Here is a 23,150-nt window from a genome sequence, read left to right as displayed (position 1 = left end):
GTAATTTCGGGAATGCGATGGTGCTGCCATCTGTGGCGGATGGCGCGAAACGAAGTTCACAAAGACAAAGGGAAACATATTAATAACTGTTTAGTGAATTTTAACAATACAGGCAGTATTTTTAATAAATATTCCTTGTCGAAAACAGGTCCGAAACTGGGGTTTAGTTATTTTTTCAAGACTTTTTCGCTTTTATCGGAGCCGTTTCATTACATACCGAGTTTAAAATTTCGGTATGTAAAAAAAAAAGATTCTATAGTCGACGTAGCTGCTCCGTCAGCAAATTATAGCGGTGGGTGCGGAAACTACGTGTGATTAGCGTCAAGGAATGTAGTTGAAAACACTTTTATATACTATATTTATTTATTTTAAAGAACTCTACGTTAAATATCACGTCAGAGTTTCGTATTATAAGTGTATTTGCAACATGAGAACACATTAATTTGCTAGTTACCTAGAGATTAGATGTTACACATCTCTGGCGAGTGCTGAAATACTCACTCAAATTTCTCAAAGTGAGTTACATCAGTACACGTAATTTTGCGAAGATATTCGTAAATTTACGAATATCTGTGGGTCATTTTTAACTAGTGTTCTTTGAAACTTTAAGGTGAACATTTTAAAACGAGCAGAGTGGAGATATGTACAGAAGGATATATATATAATATTGATATGTATGACGTTGATAAACTTCGACACCGTTTGACCGATCGCCATGAAAGTTGGCACACCGAAGTGATTTTTTTTTTAAATTGAGAAGGTTTTTATGCTATTTTTTTTTTGTAACTCGCTCCTAGATAAAGCTGCAACGCAACAAATTCTACACCATTCAACAGATCGCGATGAAAATTTGTATACATAGATGTTTGATCACGGAGAACATTTTCGCGATATCCATTTTGCTATAACTCTCCGCTAGATGGCGCTGCAGCGTATCAACTTCTAAACTGTTCAACCGATCGCCATGGGTGAGCAGAAAATCGTAGGTCATCGACGTACAAACATCAATTCTGTGTCATTTCTCTGTGTCCACCACACTGTCATATGGCGATATCCATTTTGCTTTATCTCGCGGACAATGTATCCCCCTGTGTTCAGCCCGGGCAACGCCGGGTACTGTAGCCAGTATTGTATGAACCCTTCTCCCTTCTACTAAACTAAGAACAACGGTGTTGAAGTGAAGAGTATTGGAGCAGTGGTTAGTTACAGGACTCACTTTCTAGATTACACGGGTTAGAATTTTTTTTAACAGTGTACGCCAGTGAAAAGCGTAAATATTTCTGATAGCATTCGAGGCAAAAATAAATAAATTAAAAATCAAACAAGCATTTTTTTTAAAATCTATACATAGTTAACATTTTATACGTCGTCGTGGATTTTACGAGCTCTGAATTTAAACAAATTTGAACACGGAACCCAACAATAATTAATTTTGAGTGTAGTAAAATCTTTAAAGCATGTCGAAGAGGGATTAGACCTGCAATTCCAAATATTTCTGATGCAGCTTTCAATGAAGTTTCGTGCTGAATTATTTTGTTGTTGTTGTTGTTTTGACATGGCATAGGACTTAGCTTTGGCTCTTTGTTGAAATCAACACTTGTGGACTGCTGTGATTATCACAATAGTTGTTGTCGCCTGCGTGAAGTAACAAGTATATTTCCTCGCGGCGCTCATAGACAAGATAGAGCCTGCTATCAAATTTGGGTTTGCAACAAGGTACAGAAGGTCTGGGAGATGTGATTTATGGGAAGACGGCGGGACCTACACCCCTTTAGGAGGTGCCTCCCATTTCAGGTCAAGATTTTATATTTACACTTATTACAGATAAACTTATAGACTCTTTCAATTGTTTATCTTTCACGAAATGAAAAATATATACAGCGCATACTTTTTGCATAATTAGCTGCCAAAGTTACATTATTTTAACGTTTTTGGGTTGTACAAATAAGGAGAATTTAAATTATTGCAGAACTGAAACTTTTTAGGTTTAACTGCAATTTCACTGGCTACTTCAAGAAATGGTTTGAATTTATTTCAAAAAAATTAATTAATTTTACCTGGCATTTCAAAATTCTCAAATTTGTTACGATTTTGACAGCCAAGAAACATGAAATGAATTTTTGTGATAGAAATGCAAACCATAATTATCATGAAGTAGCCAGTGGCATTGCAGTTAAACATAAAAAAAAGTTTCAGTTCTGCAATAAATTTGATTCTCCCTATTTTTACAACCCAAAAACGTTAAAAATGTAACTTTGGCAGCTAATTATGCAAAAAGTATGCAGTGTATATATATTTCATTTCGTGAAAGTTAAACAATGGGAAAAGTTTAAAAGTTGATCAGTGATTAATATAAATATAAAATCGTGACCTGAAATGGAAGGCACCCCCATATGTCCGCAGCAAAACCACTTCTTCCTTCCAAGTGTCCGCTCACCCTTAAATTTAACAGCAACAAAAATAGGAACACGATAATCGCAACAAAAAAAATAGGAACACGAAAATCGAAAGTTGGAGAACGACGTATTTTCTAAAGGAGATCAAGTTATTTGGGGCTACGGAGAAGATTTTGACTTTTTTTTTTTTTTTTTTTTTGCGCTTTCTTCGTTGGGAAGTTCCTGAACATACTGTGATTTATGGCAGTGTAGCTTTGTGTATAAAAAATAAAGTCCTTTGCCAAGTCTCACCAGAGGCTCGTCTTCTTTCCGATGAGTCGAAAAACGTCTTAAGTCTCGTTCCAGGTCATTACTTTACATTTACGTTCCACGTGGTTAAACATACCGCCTTTTTGAGAGGCTGGACTTTAACAAAACGAAAGAAAAAAAATTATTTATCGCATACTCTTTTGCGCAATGGATAATGAGTACGAAATGGAATATAAAACAATACGCTTTAAGCTTAAGGTCAATTTTACTGTCTAATATTTGATTTCGTTTAAATTCATTCAGAATAAAATAATTTAATTTGATCTAGCCTCTTAAGTTGCTCAGAATTTTTATGATTTTAAAAGTCTAAATAATATTAAACACATTTTCCTGGAAGAAATTTATATCATACCACGTAGTAGACACCAGCATTTTTAAATGTTAAAAAAATAAAGAAAATTTATATTACGTTAACTCTATGATTAACTGCATTTTATGGTCATTTCATTTATAGTGGTTACATATATTATTTAAATTCATATGGGTGTTTCAATACACAAGCATTGCAAATTAGATTTGTTTTGATGTTTTATGCACCCGATATAATGTACGTGTCATCTGCCATGTGGAAAATTCAGTGGAATTATTTTTTTTTTATTTTTACCAAGGTATTTGCTTTTACGTTTTTCACTGTAAGTTAGTATCTCACCACAGCTGGTTAATACGTACATATTAACTACCGTAATACACTTTTTTTTTCAATAATTATATTTTCCGTTTAAGATCTGGAATCAGCAATTCAAAAATAAAATTTAAAATCGTGGGTGAAGCAGAGACATAGGTAGAGACCGGAAAAATTCGCGAATTCATTTCGCGATAGGCTAAAATACAAATAGTTATACCTCAGTGCTGCTTTTGCTATTGGCTCACAACTCACCTGGATGACTCTGGGCCAATGAGAATCAGCCAACAACCAAAGCTGTATCGAATCACAGGCTGCTACGATGGGACGTCTCACAAGACAGCAGCCAATGAGTGGGTGGCATTTGACCGAGTGTACGTAGAACTATGGAGTTAATCCTACAGGTCAGTGAACCCGCGAATTTTTCAGGTCTTATGACATAGGCCGTCGCTTTTCCAGCATCGCCAGTCTGTACCACTATCGAGAATTCATGAGGAGGAATAGACGCGCAGATGTTAAGATCGATTCACGGTGAGGTGTGTGTGGTGGTATGGAACACCAATGCGTTTTTTTTTTTACGTGAATGCGTCTTTAAAATATATTCCATAGTGGGAGGCAATTCCAAAAACTAATGAAAACAAAATCGGGTGATAGAGTTTGGTGTTGCAGTTACATATCTATCATCTCAATCCGAAATTTAATTACCTCACTGGGATAGCTAAAGGATCAAAGAATTCGTTACGCTAAGTGAGAACTGTGACGCATCGCGCGCGGTGGAGGGGGAAGCGCCGCCATTTTGAGGTCATTTTGCTGCGTTTCGAGATTTCCATTTAGTGAAAATTTTTAACTCGGAGAAGCTACGACGTTCGTTTGAGTTTCGATCGTCAGCTCTCGTTGAAATCTATCGATTTCATGTGTAAAACATCAGTGTAAAATAGTAACAGTGAGTATAAATGGTGTTCAAATAAATTTGATAATTTGTATAGAAGATATCACCTGTTACGTACACGTATTCACGTACAACACACGGCCGTGTCCATGACGCAGCCACACCCCATTTCTTAAACCTCAAAGCGTAAGCAACTGTGCTACACGTTGGTTGTGAGTGAGCCTTATAGTTCCTGCCTACCCGGCCACGCATACGATGTGCAAAGCTTCAGGAGAAATATCGCAATTTGAAAACTCCCCAAGATACATCCGAGTGGCGTCTCTTTAAGAAAAGCACTAAACAATACGGTGAGGGCAAACTAGTAGTTCTTTTTTCCCCGCATTTATTTTTTAAACCCGTATTTTTAATGACTAAAATACGTATTTTCGGAATGATATATACTTTTTTTTTTACCGTGAAACACCCGGTATAGGCTCTTGAAAGCACCAGAAAGGACTTGCATTGCACCTTTATCTTCATTCCTCCGCTCAGATCTTCACGGTTTCCTATATGCACGACGAGAAGACTGCGCGCCAGACCACTTGCCTTGCGCTTTAGAGGCGACACCGCGCCAGAAGCGCCAGCGAGCGTCGCCCTTAAGGGCAAGCTTCAAGGTCGCGGTTGTGAATCATGGTCACCAGATAGTGCTGGGGTGGAGCTGAGAGCGACAGATCGCAGACAGAGATAAGACCGTGGCAGCGAGTGGGCCGAAGGGTGGAAGGGGGGCGCCGGCGGGATCACGTGTTCATCCGGTGTTGCCAACTTTGTGTCCCATTGAGGAGGTGCGTGCCTGGCTAGAAGCGGACCGTAGGCGAGCGACACTCACTCAGCAGAGCTTCAGCACTAGAAACCCGGGACAGCCGGAATCTTCATTGGGCATTTTATAGAGTTGGATTTTGTTTTGGAGATGAATTCAGAAAAAAGACATTGATAACGTTTTTTTTTTTTTGTTTTTTTTTTTTTAGCTATAATCCTATAACCAATGGTCAGTTAAATTGGAGTCTATCTCATGTCACGTTCAAGGATGACGTACAGTTACACGTCCCATAACATAAGCCCCGTCACTCTGGCGGGTTTTCCTACAAACATATTTCATTTTATGAACAAATTATTATTATTTTTTTAATTTTCTAAATTTTCATAATTAATGTATGCGAATGTTACGCTTTAGTGACCAGATGTTTGAAATATTATATATATATATATATAATTTTGAATCAAGTTATAGGGCAGGACTATTCTCGAAACATTAAACAATTTGTCTTATATGGAGAAATTTAACAGTAGTCGAGATGCGTTTCTTGAAATAAATTTATTTATTTATTTCGTAAGAAATAAAACACGATGTACATACATACATACATACATATAAAGTCTTGCTACGCGTTGACATGTACCGAAATGTAAAAAAAAAAAAAAAAAGTATCTAATACATTGACGTATTAAAACTTGAGTTTATAAAAAAATTGCCAAGTGCAAGTACAATAGGCAAACCAAGAGCTCCGTATCGTTCATGGATGTTTGTTCTTAGCTTGCAAACTTGTAAACTGAAGTAATCCGTTAATTATTTCTATAAAAAATCATTTATTATAATTAAATATCGTATTCCTTACACAAAAAAAAAGTTTTTGGACTTTTACACAAAATTTCTTTGGAAATCAGTTGCCAAGAAATATTTCATAATATTACAAAAGAATATATAGTAAATTTGTACAACACATTGCTATAGTTAGTTTTGAATTTTAGGTTTGTGTTTTTGGAAACAAAGCTGGATATTTACTAACGCGCTTACAAATTTTGCAGTGTAATTTTAAATTTTGACTGACTTTTGTACAAGCGTACATTTTTTAACCCTTGGGAAAAATAATAATATTCAGCAATTGGACTTCATAATGTTTTATTGTGCTTTTGTATTTTCACAGTTATTACTGGAAAGCTATTCAGAAAAAAAGTTTACAATTATTTTTTAATATTAGTACCAGAACAACCCAAAGAATAAATGCCCGGACAAGATTATAATCCCAGATTAGCAGCGATACACTTGCTTTCGTGTAAATGTACAAATTTACAAATATCTGTAATTTTGTGTGCATGAATATTTAAGTTCGATTAACAACAAAATTACAGAGTACTGTCTCCTCTTTCCAGTATAAAAATGAACAGTGTTTCAGTTATATATTGGCTATAACCACGGTAATGTAATTCTTGACGTGTTCTCAACTTCGCAGATGCAGTGTTCCTAACGAGCTATATAATATTTGAACATGGAAATTTTTATAGTTTGTCTTTTATGATCTACAAGCCAATGCGGACTGACAAATGGTCAGATCAGACTAAACAAGGTTGGTTACCAAATCTCAAACTGTTATACCTTTTACCTGAAACAGGGACGGAAAATTAACGAGAGACATATCAAATCACAGGCAGTATTATCAGTCTGGATATGCTTATAAGTAGAGATACGTAAATTTCGCGTATTCATTTGGTCGCAAGCTAGTATGCAAACATTTATACTCTTCTACTGAGTTCATTATTGGGCGACAGTTATTTGGCTACCCCTCTGCGATGCCCAGCTAGGAGAGAAGAAAGCAAATCAGGTAGTGCTGATTAACTAGAATAAGAAATCAGCCAAAGGAAAAGCAAACATGGGTTGATCACATGTAAGACGTTTAATTCTATCCTGAAGATTAATCCACGAAATTTTCGGGTCTCTACATAGAAGTAACGTGAAATCAGTACGTATGTACGAAGGTTCGCATTCACTTAGTTATTGTTTCAATTTCCTAGAAGTGGCTATCGAAACCTCATTTTATATAGGCCTATATATATATATATATATATATATATATATGTAATTTTCCATTACCAAGGAAATAATGATAAATCAGAATATATTTATACACACAGAGATTTCCAAGAGTAAAATTGTGTTTAATGCATGAAAAATAATTATATATCTCATTGAAATATAACTCTACTTTGAAAACAGTTTTTTTGTGAGGCTGAGTTCTCTCCAGGTAAATATATTTGTTATAGTAATAACCACGCATTATCGTTGTTATATGTTTTTTCCATTCATTTCATTTAAGTGTAGGGCATTCTTAGTTCAAACTGATTTACGTTTTTAATATTCAATTGCTGCGAGAAAAATCTCATAATAATTAAAAATAAATTAAATCTTCCAGTCTTTAAATAAAGTTTTATCCACATATAACTTCACAACTAAATTATTACACAAAAATTAAAGTTGTTTGCATTGATTATCTTTCTTTATTATATTTTCAGCAAATTAATGCCAGCTGAGAGTGTGTCAAAATAATTACAAGAAAATTTTTATGTATTTGTGAAACATAAATACTGTTCCATAAGTTTCAAAGCAGTACTATATTTTACAAATATTTTTCTTTATTGATGAGTAAATGCAGCGTTATGAGTTAATCTTTATGGAGGATCTTATCAGAGGTGGCTATGACAATGCTAAAAAAATTGGTATTGTGAAAAATGTGCCTAAATCAGAATCAATACAATATTAGATAAAAGTTTCTTTAAAAAATGTATTTACCTTCTTCTATAATGTTTAATGCCAATAATTGTACAACTATTGGTTACCGTGTATTAGTTATTACATTTACCAGTAATACAAATAATATTACGTAGAATTACCACTTCTTAAGTTGTTGCAAATTGTGAACCAGTGTTAAAGAAAACATGTTAGGTATGATAATCAGGTTTTTTATTTCATATTTTACAAAAATTCACAATAATAGTGACATAAACTCATTCAGTATAGTATTTAAAAAAAGAAATAGAAAAATGGGAAGAAAAACCACATCATTGATAGTAGAAACGCAATTTATATCAACATAGAGACCAAAACACACACACATATATATATTACTAGAACATTCATTTCAATAAATAAACCAATTTCAGTTTTTTACATCTTTATATACACAAAATAAACAACTATAATCAGTTCTTCGGAATTCATTGTAAACAATATTTTAAAAGATATGTCTGCACAAAACATAAACTTAAGATAAAATTAGATTCTTATATACAACACATGAACAGGTACTTAAAAAAAATCATTTTCTTCCTCGTTTAACTTAATGTTTTCCACGTTAGAACAAATATTAACACAACAGAATATTAAATGAAAAAATCGTCCAGAGTTTCAAAGAACAAAAATATCTTACTTCAATTATATTTACATTCATTTATCCCTTGTTTTTTCTGGCTCAGTTTTTGACATCTTGATTGCTGTTTGTCTGCCAAGCTTCTTTGAGCTTCCAAAATGTAATCTGGTTCTCTAATGGCTCTGCCTACGCTTTGATTTGGCGCCACTATCTCAGGCAGTAAACACATTCGATAAAATCTCGTCAGTTTCGGCAACATTTCTGTTTCCCATATGAGCTCATCTCTTTCTACTCTTTCTACATGTAAACTCTGATGAACACCAGACATTACTATGAAGTAACAGTAATCGCGCTCTGTAATGTTTAAAGTCCCTTGCAGCTGATAAAAATAAGGGTGTGAACGTTTAAGAATTAAACTTCCGTCGTCATTCACACGTAGAAAAAAACTTTTTTTTCTTATTGCAGTTTCTTGGAGCCCTTGGTCAACTGCAGAAGGCACACACTTGATTTCAACAATCGCATTTTCTTCGACCACAATTCCGTCAGGGCTAGCACCCAAATATCCATATTTGAGATCCAAAAATAAACCACACTTCTGTACAACTAATCCGGTTTGTTCTTGAAACCTCTGAATGGCAATCTGCTCATTTCGACGACCGTATTCCATTGCCGGTGTCGAAAACGGGGGCTTGTAGAGTAACTGTTTAACGAGTTTTGAACAGGACGTAGATTCTTTCCGGCGACAAACAACGCCGAAATTACTTGCTGTTAACCGCACACGTCTCATTTTGTGCCATAGCTCACAATCAGCTTGCATTTTTGTTTGTTCCACAATATTATTTCTCTCTTCCAAAGTGACTTGCAGTGATGCGATGTAACTTTCACACTTACTGAACAGTTCGTTTTCAGGAAGATCACTTACTTGTCCGTCAGTAACTTGCTCTGATGAGGGTCCATAGTCAGCATCTGGTAAAGTAGAGTGGAGTTCACGCCGTTTTCGTTTCAACTGACTATCTTCTTGGTAAGCCAGTTTACGCCGAGTTATGCCGTGACGGATCTTTTTGTGGATGACCTTCTTGTGTGTTGAACCAGGACTCTTACCTGACATTTTTTTGAAAGGGCTCTTCTCCCAAGCTAAACCTTTCTGGAATCTTAGTCCTGCCATGTAACATCGACGCTGAAAAGAGCCTCTCTGTGTGTAATTAATTCTTTTGCCCCCACTAAATTTGGCAACTAGGCTCATATAGAATTCTGCCGAATTACTTGTTTTGTTTTCTTTGAGCCGTTGAGCCTTTGCGACGAGTCTCTCCACTAGACTTTGTATTTGTTCAAAAAGGCCATTCGCGCGAAGAACTGGTACAATATTATTTGTTTCACTTTTGCTGCAAAAGTATTCTCGGCATTTGGAATGATCACCAAAAACATGAAAGGGCCCATTCCGTAAGTCCTTCACGAGTTCATCCACAACTTCCTTTTTTTCCCCACAGTGTCGAATTGCGCCTCTTGCTGCGGCTGTAAGGCGAGGAATTACAGGTTTCAGCAGCTTCCTTGCTTCCGACGAAAAAGTCTTGTCTGCTGCGAGGGTATGCAAATGACCGGTGTAGTTTCTGACACAGTGATTAGCACACTCCATTTTAAAGACACTACGTCCATAAGGAACTTTTTCCATGATCCTAGCGTATACACTTGAGTCGCCATCTCCAACAAAATACTTGTATTTTAATCCAAGCATTTCAAAACTTTGGCAGAATCCTTCAACAATAACATCTTGTTCCATAGCTGTTGATGGTCTTGTTTTGCCCCAATTTTTATAACACAAGTGTTGTTTCGCTTCCTTCTGTTCTGTAATGGCTCGTTCACAAATACAACAGTACTTATTCCTGACGCCCATAAAGAGAAGTTTTCCCGTATGTTGGCCTATTATAACTGCCTGAAAAAAAATTACAGATCTATTAACATTAATTTATATTGGACTAAATACGTTTAAGGATGCTCTAGCTTTAGTAATGTATAAAGATCACAGATGTTATATATATATATATATATATATATATATATATCAATATTGATATCACCACAATAAACTAGAATACCTGTTTTTAATTTATGTTGCTTTAGGACACGTAAGTTCTCCAGTTACTGTTTTCTGTTATATAATTAGTACAAAAGAAATTATTAATTTTGAATTATAAATATTTTTAAAAACGAACGAAAGTTTTGTACTCCAAGACAAGATAAACTCAAAAAAATATGTGTTACCTAACTTATGCATATTACTGTTTGTTTGTTTTTACATCAGTGACCTAGGAATTTAATTTCTTCAGGCATAATCAGTAGAAAAAAATATGTCACTCGTAAGACGATTTTTTTTTACACGGTGCACATTGTTGTTAATAGTTTTTAATTGTTCATTCAAATAAATCTTCGCACAAAACCTGAAAGCAAATATATATTTCGTAAGACAAACTTTGGAATCATATCCAGGTGGCCTTTTTAGTTATAAGTATTTTTTAATAGCCAGTGTGTTTAAAAACAGCGATGCAGTTGTATTGATGGAAATAACTTTAATTTATGTTAGTGGTTTTATTTATTTATAGACGTAAACGTTCCTAGGACCTGGCTCAAGTCTTCTACTCGCAAAAATAGGCAGTACAAATAATTACCAAATTCAACCTTTTGTTGAGTGTTGATCTCCAATAGTGCTCCAGTTTTTTTGTGTCAATTCTAGCTCACGAAAGAATACTTTTTGGGATTGAAAATGAACTCCAATGGTGCAACCAGCCAATGTCATGTTGAAGCAGTTTTGAAAGTATCACTGGAGCACTTGGCTTAATAAGAATAAATAATTGCTACCTATGTAATAGTAATACCTTTGCGTCTTTCCTGCAAATGTGTTTTTTTTAGGGCGTGTGTTTATGCAAACACATTTTACGCATTAAAATTGTTTAAATTTATGTAGCAAAGCATACTTGAAGTATTTATATATTTTTTATTTCATCAACATATTCTTTAAATGAAGCATTCATTTTTTTACTATTTATAATTAATTTGATGGAATATTATTTTGTTAAGAATTATCATTTTTATAATCAATCTAAATCGATTTTTTTCATAAAGCTTCATGTAGATTAACCAAGCAGGCAATAAATCAATTAATAACGATCTACATAGGGAGGAATATCATCACAAGGTATTATGATGCTTTGGACATTGATTATGAAATTAGCAATTCACGTACATTTTACTTGACACAGTAGTCGTACAGTTTCGTCAGACGTATTACTTTTTAATAAAATAATGGGTGATTGTTATTTTACAAGGAAATAACATCCCTGCCTTATGATGGGAGCCTTAGTGGGGGAACACTTGCATACTAATTCTTACGTTTATGCTCAATGTGGAAACAAACTAGGTCGGTATGGTAATGTTTCTATTGAGAATTCAAAACGTTAATCGTGATAAAATTACTTTCCACACTATGAAGGTTATTTTAGATATTTGCAAAAAAAAAAAATGTTTATTTCGTTTACAGCTTACCACCCCAGATGAGGAGTTGTAGTTGTGTCCATAGCTACGCTTGGCCCATCCGCCATCCACGGTCACAGTAATGAAGGGGATTCCGTCATCATCGATGTCACCATTTCGAATAGCTTGTTCTCTTTCTTCCTTGCCCGCTTCTTTCATGCTCGAGTACAAGTCAGCTTCCAGTATCTAGAAACATTTTGTAAAATTAATTCTAATGAATTGAATTAAAAAATATTGTTTACATACAAGACTACATTTTTAATCTCCTGCCCAAGCCAATGGGTTGCATCAGCGTTTACAATTGCAATATTTTCAACATAATAATGGTAAACAGATACGTAAGAAAGACCTTTACCTTTTCTATGAGGCATTCTTCCTTGAGAAATGTGTTTTGACTCATGGAAGGAACATTCAACACACTTAATGTGTTCTCAAACTGAGAGAAACCAACTCCTGATGACAAGGCTGCCCAAGCGCCTGACGTGTTTATAACACTGCTTCCAGATCTTACATTTTGTATTTCATATTCCCTGTGGCACATATCGCATTCGAGGACCCATTTGCAGTGCAGGCCACTTCGAATTTCTTTTTTAAATCGAATAGTGCCAGCCGTGCATTTTCTTGTGTGACTGCTCTGTATTTGAAGTATAACCGGAATTACGAATCCGGGGGTGAATATGCGATTTCCTGTCAGTTCATCCCATGAAGTAGACTCCTTGACAGTTTCAACTACCAATGGTGGCAAATCATCTTCTCTTTCTGGTAATACGCCATTAGTGTCTGCCCTGAAAAAAAAAAAGAAAAGAAAAATTAAACCTACTCTCTAAACCAAACTACAATTTGATAGTTACAAAATAAAACATTTATAAATTAGTATGTACTTAAAGTAGGCGGATGTTTTCTGGGCTTTAGCCGCACATTAATGTCATTATAATTTTTGACATTCCAATACTTATTTCTTGGTCATTTCGCTAGCGGTAGATTTCTTTAAGGTCTGTGAAACATTTAGTATTTTAGTTTTATATCATTGCCTGCATCCATTTTGGGGATCGAATACCAAAACTTAAAAATGCCGTTACGGAATCCATATGATCTTGTGAGTAGGTAGTTGCGTAAGAGTACTCATAAAATGATAATATTTTTTAAAAAATTATTTCACAAAAATTTTAAATTTTACTTCAAGATGGTAATCAAAATTAATTACCTACATAAGTGGTTTTGTCACAGAAATAACATTCCTAAATATACTAACTTGTGCACCTGTTAGATTTCAGACATGCAATTATAACATGAAATTAATAATATACATTTATAATACTATTCATTACTATTAAATAAAACTAAACGTAAATTATATGTTTTTTCAATCACATTATAGCAAATATAAGACGTGTGTATAATCACAATGGCAGTCCATCAGTGAGTGGGAAAAGGCGTCACCGAAACTCAGAAAAACTAATTTAGTACTACTTTTAACGTAAATATATTTTATATTAAGTGAGAAATTTTAATGAAATGTTTGTTTTACATAGACGGCTAAAATAATTTACACAGGGTAAAATTGAAAAATGAAATAATATAAAGCATATTACAGAAATAATCCTGATGAATTTTCTCAGTTTCTGTTTTATAATCTGTTGTCGCTGACAATAAGTGCCAGCACGTGAAATTGACAGTAAAGATTAATTATAGACATAAAATTGCATCCTAATAAAAATGGTATTTATAGCTGCATATAAAAATCAAAATTGTCCCGCATGCATCTGCACTTTTACGATTAACATTGTCACTAGCAAACAAGTGTATGTATCATTAATAAATTTTCAAACTATAGGCCTATATAAATTATTTTTAAGCATAAAATGAAACCTTAAATCCGCTACAAAAATTAATAATTAAATTCCTGGATAGTATGTTTTCAATATTATTTTTAAACATTATATGTAGGTCACACATAAATGTTTCATAAACGTGTATGTTTAATAATATGTATAACACTCAGTGTACATACCTTTTTCGATTTTTAGCAGTACGCGCCAGAAGCATTTTCCTTTTTGCGGATTTCCTTCGCTTTGATAATTGTAGCCGTTTCTTGAGACATTTTGTGCTGCCCATAATCGCACATTTGTTGTAAACAACACACTGTGTACCAAGACTTGATAAACTTCGTTGAATAAGTGACACGTCCTCGAGCGTTACGAACACTAATCCTACCCGGCTGCACAAGAGAGAATGAGTGATCTGGATGAGACGCTGGCGCCACACACCCTTCCTCATCCCTTCCCCTCGTGCTCGGAAGCCGAGGGCGCGACTAGCAACAGACCTCGGCGCCATCAACTTTTTTTTTCTTAAAAAATTTCAAATTGACAGAATATGAGTGCCGCTAGATGTGTTTATCTACTCATCTTTACCAAAAATATCACAGAAGTTTGAAGAAAACAATCATAACGCGATCGTTTGTGGGTCTTCAGAAACATTTGCATTTTCGGGAGAAGCCTAGACCTAAAGATAGCAAAAGCTATTGTGTTATTTTTAAAACACACTATTAAAATAAAATTTTAACAAATATATGTACACATTCAGATAGGACTTTGAGATTTCTGTCACAAGAAATGTGAAGTTAAAAAGTTTAATAAACATTTGGTTTGGAAATGATTGTTTCTATGAAGCGTCGGTGTGCGAAACAGTGTGACATAAATCCTCCTAAATTAAATACTAAAAAACGACCACATAAAAAGCTATTTAAGGTAATGTTCATATTTAATTTGTGAAGACGAACTGCGCGAGCACAATTTATACTATTTTTAATACATGACCATCATGCTATCAGTTTTTGTTTTTATTTTCTGTCCTGTAAAGAGTTAAACACTAACCAGTGAAGTTGTAAATGCAGAACTGTCAGAACTGTCACTACCCCGCGCGCAAGGCGTGTCCGTCTCCCTGGCTCACAGTCGCGAGGGGTGGGTGACCTTCCAGGAAGGAGCTGGCAACATGGCAGCGTGTCTCCGCCACCCGCGCGTCATCCTCTCCCCCCTGGCACCCCTCGCCCACAACCACGTGCTGGGCCTCGCGGCCTCAATGTTTCCATTACAAATAACCATCCTGTGACTTTGTTTTTAGAGATAGAGTATCAGCCCCGCTGACTTTTTTAAAGAATTCAACTCAGTCAAGGTTTCAGTACAGCTGTTTAAGCAATTAAATGAATAGCCTGAAAAATATGATACTTTCAATATTATATCACATGATATCACCATCTTGAAATAAAAAATTAAAACTTTTGAAGATATAGCGCTGATAAGGTCTTCAAAATCTACAACATGGTTTTTGTTTGACGCCGTTATCACAAAAATTGTGGAAATCGCGCGGGAATTTGTTTTGCATGTAAATGCCTATCCCGCGGCCGGAGTGAATTTGGTTGAAGCCCGGCCTTAACGTCCGCGGGCACATTGTGAAGGTTCACAAACGAGCGTGAACCAAACCTTTAACTCCTACCGTTTTGAGATCTAGAGTGAGAATAAGACAGGAGAGGTAGGAGAAAGAGAGAAAAAGAGAAAGAGAGAGAAGAAAGGTCGAGAAGAAAAAAATTTTCCCAGAAATTCTTTGGACGAGGACAAATGTTCATTGCACGAGAGAACCGCGCTGAAGAAAATGGCCAAAGAGGAGAGACGGCTGGAAAAAAAAAGGGGAGTTCGTTAATACTTTGTTACTCCCGTGATGTGATTGATCCAAAATTTCAATTAAGCCCCCTTTCGCAATACAACCCTCTCCTCCTTCCACCCCCTCCCTCACGAGGGTTAGGGGTTGGGGGAAAGTCGGAGGGTTTAGGGGGTGGACGAAAGAAGGAATTTATCGCGCCCCGAATTTCTGAGGCAGACGCATGGCGAAGGGGGGAGGGGGTGGAATTCCAATCGTGATAAAGTACCGGGTCAGGGGGAAGGGATAGCGCGATACTGCACGTTCGCCAGTACTTGTTAATGGTCCGCCCCCTTCAGAAGCGGTGAATTATCCACAAAGCGAGTGTTCCCAGTAGCGAGGAAATACATCGCGAATTAAGACCCCCTCCCCCCCATTTGTTTTTTTACCTTCTTTCGCCCTATTATCAAGGGCTGATGATAGTTTATTTTTGTCTTAAAACTCCCGAGTGCTTTTTACTCTCTGAACGAAGGGTTTTGCTGGAAATCAACTACAGTAGTTGGGGTGCATGTGAGATTAGGTCCCTCCAACCCTTTTTTTTTTTTTTTTAAGTGAAAACTTCTACGGGAAGGTTTGGATAGGGAGTAAATTCATGAAAGTCGTCATCGACATGGTCACGTGACGTGAATATGTGTGTGTATATATATATACACATATATATACACATACACTCAGTGGTGCGCACGCAGCCAGTACGCGTCTTCAGTAACTGTACATCAGTGCTGTGCATATGTGAATCGAATGTGTGTATGCAGTGTTCAAAATGTGTTTTTGTTCAATTTTTATCTTAAATCTTAAGCATACGATTACTGTACAGTAAAAAGTGAGCATGAAATATATTAATATTCTCATAAAGATATATAGTTTGAATAACGAAGAAAACGGAGTCTTTGTAGCAATAAAACCTAAAAATTAAGAACATCATTATTTATTTTTTTAATACCTAAAATCACTATGCAATGGGTATTTTATAGTAATTTAGGAGTTATTTTACTAACGTGATAAAACAAATTTGTTGTGCGATAGTTAATTTGGATATCCAAAAATTAACAACTGTTTGTTTATAGTTTTAAGTTTTCACTTCTGCCGGCAGTCCTCATGACTGCTTTGAATTTTTTTTTTTAAATTATTATTTTCAAATATCAAGGCACAGAATTTAAAAAAAAAAAAACACGAATACGTTGCTGATTCGTCGGGGAGGTTTCGCAATCGTGGAGCACGTCGTGTTGTTACGAAGCGCGCGCATCCCACGTGGCGAGCAGGCCTCGCTACGAGACACCATCGTCAGTACAAGCTTTGAATATATATATATATATATATATATATATATATATATATACTGTATAGAAGTCGCGAGTGGATAGGATTTACTCTACGTTTTTAAGAAGCGCATGATGAGCAGCTTGGGAACTTCACCGCTGCAGTGCGCTGCCGTGACGCCCTGTATCGTCTTAGGTTGTTATTTACACGTTAGAGCGCAGCACTGTCGCCCGCTGTCATTCCCCGCACCACCTCATCCATCATTCACTGCAGCTCAACGTCGTTCAACGGGTAGGGGGAAAGGGGTGTTTTGAAGAGTTCGACACTTGTCCGCTAGGGACCACCACAAGTCGATGGCCCTAGAGATGGTGGCGATTGCGGCGGTGAATTAACCGACTACCTCAAAAACCGTATTAGATATATTTTAACCTGGGCTGGCGACTTCTATACAGTATATATATATTCAAAGGTACTAGACAGCCGGGGGCCGGGAGAGGGGGGGTAGAAGAGCGACATCTGTCAATACAGCCCGCGTACCCGAGGTTCCGAACGCGGGCAGCCAAACTGTCTGGTCAGCTGAGTGAGGCAGGGGACTGAAGCGGTGACTTCGGTCAACCTTCCTGGTCAAAATTTCTATTTCTTAGAAATAGAAACTACGCCACGTCTATCTGTGTCACGTAATTTACTATGTTAATTGAATCACGGTATTCTTCCTCCCTCGACCCCAACTAAAGCATAATGTGTGCCAGTGCATTCCTTTTATGTGGCCTTCCTTCATCGTCTAGAATATTCTACATTCAAAAGCGGGATCGTGAATAAGCAAGTCAACTTTAAAAGAACACGCGCACAAAAAAAAACTGAACTATAAAAAATTATGTATATAGTATTAACCAATATCTATTTTGAAACTGACAGCTCTGTCGTAATTTTACTTGCTCTGGAAATAATAAAAGGATCTGTAAGCCACTCCCATTCCACCCTTAAAGAGCGCGCATATGGGAGGACCAAAAGGTTGGAACAAAGCTGCTAAGTTCTGCAGGCGGATGTGTTAAAAAGGGGGAGGGGGTGTGGAAGGATGGTGGAGGGGTGGGAAGAAGGAAGGTCCAGCGAGCAAATCGTAAGTACGGGCACTTCCATCAGCAGAACAAAAAGATGGGAGACGGTTATTTACCTTCCCCTCCCTTCTCCCACTCTTCATTATAATTTGAATGTGTAACGTCTCAGCGCTCTGTATACTGCTTTTGGCCGGGAACAATCTCGCGAAATGCGACGGAAGGTCGAGTAACGGAAACGCGTGATGGTGCAAACCAAAGTTCACAGGGATGAAAGAAAATGTTAATAGAATTCACTGTTTAAAGAATTTTTTTTAACAATGCGAGCAGTATATTTTTTTAAATAAAATTCGGGGTATAGTATTTTTTTAAAGTTTTTTTTGACGTGACAACGTCTAATAAATCGATGAACGCCGGCTGCACGCACGAAAAAGTGTTCCACTACGGATGTCCCACTACGGATGTTCCTATTTGCTCATTGTACGCATGCGTAGCATCTCTCTTCCACTCGATTGGAACAACCATTGATTTGACTTTTCAATCATATTTTCGTCGTTTGAATTATTAATATTATCTAATTTAACGATCGTCCATCGATTTTCAGCACAATCGGTACGGTTATTTAAAAGTAATGTTGAATATTCAAATACGTTTTGAACCAACAATGGTGTTTTACAGTTACACATAATAATTCAAATTCCAACCGGGATCTTTTGCACAATGTTTTAAAAAATATTGTAACACCTTATAAATAAGTTTGGTGTATTTGGGATGCGTATTTGTTATAAAATCGAGTTATTAAAACGAAATAATATTATTCCCATTCCCTGAAAAAAAAATTTATAAAGGTATATATATCATCTGAAACTATCAATTATCAAATGTGGCCTCGTGACTGAGCGGTCAGCGGTGCTATATGCTAATCGTAAGGTTGTCAGTTCGAATTCCGGCAGATGCAAATTTTTTTTTTTTTAATTTTTAAAATAAATACGGCACACGTAACATTTCAAAAGTAATAAATATATTTGAATAATGAATGCAAATAAAAGTAAATTTATCAATTAAATTGTACATTTCATTTCACTCCTTTGTATCCATACAAAATAGTGATAATTCAATAAAAATGATTCAATTTTATTCATAAAAGTATGCAGAGGTATATTTTATCATACAAAAGATAGAAAAATTAAAAAAAAAATCTTCCTCAAAGAATATAATATTTTTAATGCCTAAATGGTTTGGTTGCAAAAACCTATTACGGCTCAGTCTCAGGCCGAATATGATATTTCCTTTTCTTCTGGATCAATCATTTCATCAATGTTCTGTTATGACGTTGTCACGTTAAACTATCGTCCGTAAACCGACTTTACAGACAACCAATTTTTTTTCGCTTTTATCGGAGCCATTTCATTATATTAGTTTAAAATTTTTGCTCTGCAAATCGAACGATTCGATAGTCGACGTACCTACTCCGGGCAGTAAATTCTACGTGATTCGCATTTATAAAATGTAATTGCGAAAACAATTTCAGTATATTTATCACGCTCGGCATTATTTTAAAAAAAATCTACTTTAAATTTTGTGACAAAGGTCTTGTATTGTAAATGTATTTGTAACGTGAGAACACGTGAATTTGCTGCTTACCGAGGTTAATATGTTACACATCTCTAGCGAGTACTGATATACTCGTTATAGTTTTTTTATTATTATTTTGCATAACTAGCTCAAGAACTGGCCTTTCCTCGTGCTTTCTGCGTGGCGAAGAGGTCTTTTAGTTGGATGGGATTTTTTTTTTTTTTTTAGAAATTTCACATACACAGTAGATAATATTTAGATAAGAAAACAAACATTATTTTGTTTACAAGCGATTTTATTTTATTTTTTTCCCAGAGCTTGAAGGTACACAATTTTTTTGTTCGTTTGTCCATCCGGAGCGAAAAACATACAAACTATCCTGCTGTGCGACTCTTGAGCAAGCCACGTGTTGTTTTCCTCTCGTGAGAAACCTGGATTTTCCCTGGAGTTTCCCTGGAGTTTCCCTTGAGTTTCTCTAGAGTTTCGCTTGTGTTTCCCTGGCGTTTCCCCGGCGTTTCCCTGGAGTTTCCCTGGCGTTTCCCTGGCGTTTTCCTGGAGTTTCCCTAGAGTTTCCCTGGAGTTTCCCAGGCTTTTCAAACCTTCGGTTCGTGAACCTTGCTATTTCACCTTTTTTCGTTTAGTTGACCTTTGAATTATTTATGACGGCTTTCTGTGAGCCTCGTTCACCACAGCAGGGAAACCAGCACTGTTGTACCTTTAGTTTCCCAGTTAATACCCGCGACAGGAAGTGCCTCGTGGGTTCTCACCGATAATTCAAGTTGGATGGGAAAATGCACCCGCTCGAGCGTATTTCAGTCACGTGGTTTTAAACGGAATGCGTGCATTACCAATGAAATAGCTGTCACCATGAGATGAAGGAAAGCATCACCAAGCACTGTAATAAATAGACAAAAGGTCATAAAGAAGTACCAAAAACCTGCCTTAAGAGGTTTTGAAGGTCGAGTGTGCAAAATTTCGACAATATTGGGGTAAAACCGCAGAAATGCATAAGAACATAGGCAAACGTACAAACAAAAGAAAACAATCCTTTAAGTTGTTGTTTTTTTTAAGTAATTAAACAATTTTTTTTTCAGCTATTTAATAGTATTATTACAATTTCAAAGTGATTCTTAACGATAAGTTTAATACCTCAAACCATGCAATCGCACTGGATGAAACATTTGCGCGGGTCTTTCAGTAAGAGTCAGTGATGTGAAAACATCTAACATCTAGGTAACGAGCAAATTCATGAGTTCTCGTGTTGCAGATACGCTTGTAGTACGAAACTCGGACACGAAATTTAACGCAGAAATTCTTTTAAAATAGTCCCGAGCTTGAAAAATACACGCAAATTGTGTTTTTCAACTACATTTCTGGACGCGAATCACGCGTAGTTTCCGGGCCCGCCGCTAGAATTCGCAGCTGGAGCAGCTACGTCGACTGTTGTTATCATTCGAATTTTTAGAGAGAAATTTCAAACCATACAATGAAAACGGCTCCGATAAGAGCGAAGACGACTTGAAAAAAAAATTGGTTGTCTGTAAAGTCGGTTTACGGACGATAGTTTAACGTGACAACGTCATAACAAAACATTGATGAAATGATTGCATACCTTTATGAATTAAAATTGAATCATTTTTAATGAATTATCACTATTTTGTATGGATACAAAGAAGGAGTGAAATGAAATCTACAATTTAATTGATAAATTTACTTTTATTTGCACTCATTAATTCAAATATGTTTATTACTTTAACGAAGAGATATTTTAACTATAACTTGTATACATGTTTGCTATTTAACTTCTTCCAATCTGTTTTATTCTGTTAAGGATATGACAATGATAGAAAAAGTAGGAAACGAATGGGAGTGTTTCAAGTTTAATGTGCCTCAAAAAAGTCAAATCGATGGTTGTTCCAATCGGGTGGAAGAGAGATAGATGCGGTGCAAGCGTACAATGAGCGTAAAGGAACACCGCGTAACGGGACAATGTTTGTTACGGGACACTTTTTCGTGCGTGCAGCCGGCGTTCGTCGATTGATTAGACGTTGTCACGTCAACATTACAAAGCCCCGGCTTTGGGCCTGATTTTCTACAAGGAATTTAATTAAAAATACTGCCCATCTTGTTACAATTCGTTAAACTGGTAGTACTATAAATGTTTTTTTGAACCTTGCTTACACGTCCGTACCATGTGCATTCCGTCGCAGTCACTAAGTTACTCCTAACAAAGAGATCAGATGTTACACATCAAATATTTATAAGTACTATTTGAAGTACGTTGAATGCAATCTGGCGTCTTTTTGTTCTCAAACCTTCCCCTTAAATGGCTTAACGGTTGAAGGGGGGGGAAAAACCTTTCGAGAGATACGTCGATCGGGACCTTTTAACGCGCGGATAATCGCTCTCGCCAATCCTTCAATTCATCGGATAGCTGGAATTAGCGTCGCTTTAATCTCTTCCCCTCTCCCCCCCCCCTTTTTTTTACCCATTTTACGTACTCTTGGGTGTACAGGTGCCTCGATGAAAGGGCGTAGCTCCTAAGCTTTCGTTGATCAGACACAAGCTCAGCTAGATGACGGACAACGCGTTTGGAAAGGGGGAGGGGAGGGGGAAGAAAAAAAAATAAAAGGCCAGTAGTTGAGAGGGAACTTTTCAACTAACCCGGAGGAAAAGTTGGCAAGCCTGTCAATGGTATCTTTTTTTTTTTTTTTAGTCAACCCCCTTTCCGCTTCGTCAACGTTCTTAAGGCCTTTCATCACGGTGATTAAAGCGGCGTTTGCGTTTCCAGGCACGTAGCGATGTTTCTCTCTCTCTCTCTCTCTCGCTCTATCTCTCTCTCTTTCTCTCTCTCTCTCACTCTCTCTCTCACTCTCTCTCTCTAACTACTCTTGTGTGTTCGACGTAGGCGAATGACATGGCGTCAATGAAGTAAATATTTACCGTTTTTCTATCGTTCGCTCACCGATGATTTAGCAGAAGAGGCTGGCTGAAAGAAGGGTTCGTTTATTTTTTCGGCCGTGATTTTTTTTCTTTCTTTCTTCAAGTTTAATAAATTGATTGATGGAAAATTTTTTTCATAGGGCAATAATTATCTTGCGTTCCAAACGTAAGAGTTTCCATTCTTTTATGTGAATTTTTTGTGTGTCTATATATGAATGGTTTTATCATCATTTCGTATGTTACCACATTTATATATATATATATATATATATATATATATATATATATATATATGTGTGTGTGTGTGTGTGTGTGTGTAATATTTTTTTAGATATTTTTATAATATTTTTTTTATCCAAAAAATGCATAAACGACAGTAAACTTTACAATGTTTTTATATTTTTAACATTGTATTGCACGTTTTATTTTACTTTAAATCATATATATTACATTTACTTATAGGCCTACTATATTAACGTGTATAGTTTAAGTATTTTTTGTTTGGCGGGATTATATTTCATTTTATATTTGATATCCAAATAATTAACTTTTATTCAAACACATTAAAAAATTGAACATTTTGCTCGAGCCGTTGATAACGCTGCAGTAACTCAGGCAACAAAAAATAACTTTAAATATTTTAATCATGGAAAATTCATGTCTGGTTTTGTCTTTACTTTATATTAATGACTACTTTCAGATTTTTTC

At 36.0% G+C, this 23,150-nt stretch overlaps 1 protein-coding gene and 1 long non-coding RNA gene across 6 annotated transcripts in view; both read right to left on the bottom strand.

Moving 5' to 3' along the window:
• LOC134541356 (uncharacterized) overlaps positions 1 to 23,150 on the bottom strand; it is a 975,422-nt gene that overhangs the window by 849,657 nt on the left and 102,615 nt on the right. The gene's annotated exons all lie outside the window — the stretch shown is intronic.
• On the bottom strand, positions 10,177 to 12,494 carry LOC134541333 (uncharacterized). The gene is made up of 3 exons (XR_010076608.1): positions 12,275 to 12,494; positions 11,932 to 12,105; positions 10,177 to 10,324 (listed from the first exon to the last, which is right to left on the bottom strand). It is a non-coding gene; the product is annotated as an uncharacterized LOC134541333 (long non-coding RNA).

This window comes from Bacillus rossius, chromosome 18 (genome assembly GCF_032445375.1).
Source record: "Bacillus rossius redtenbacheri isolate Brsri chromosome 18, Brsri_v3, whole genome shotgun sequence".
In the NCBI taxonomy this organism is placed as follows: Eukaryota; Metazoa; Arthropoda; class Insecta; order Phasmatodea; family Bacillidae; genus Bacillus; species Bacillus rossius.
Note: the sequence above shows the minus strand (reverse complement) of the source record. Positions and strands in the feature narration are given on the sequence as shown.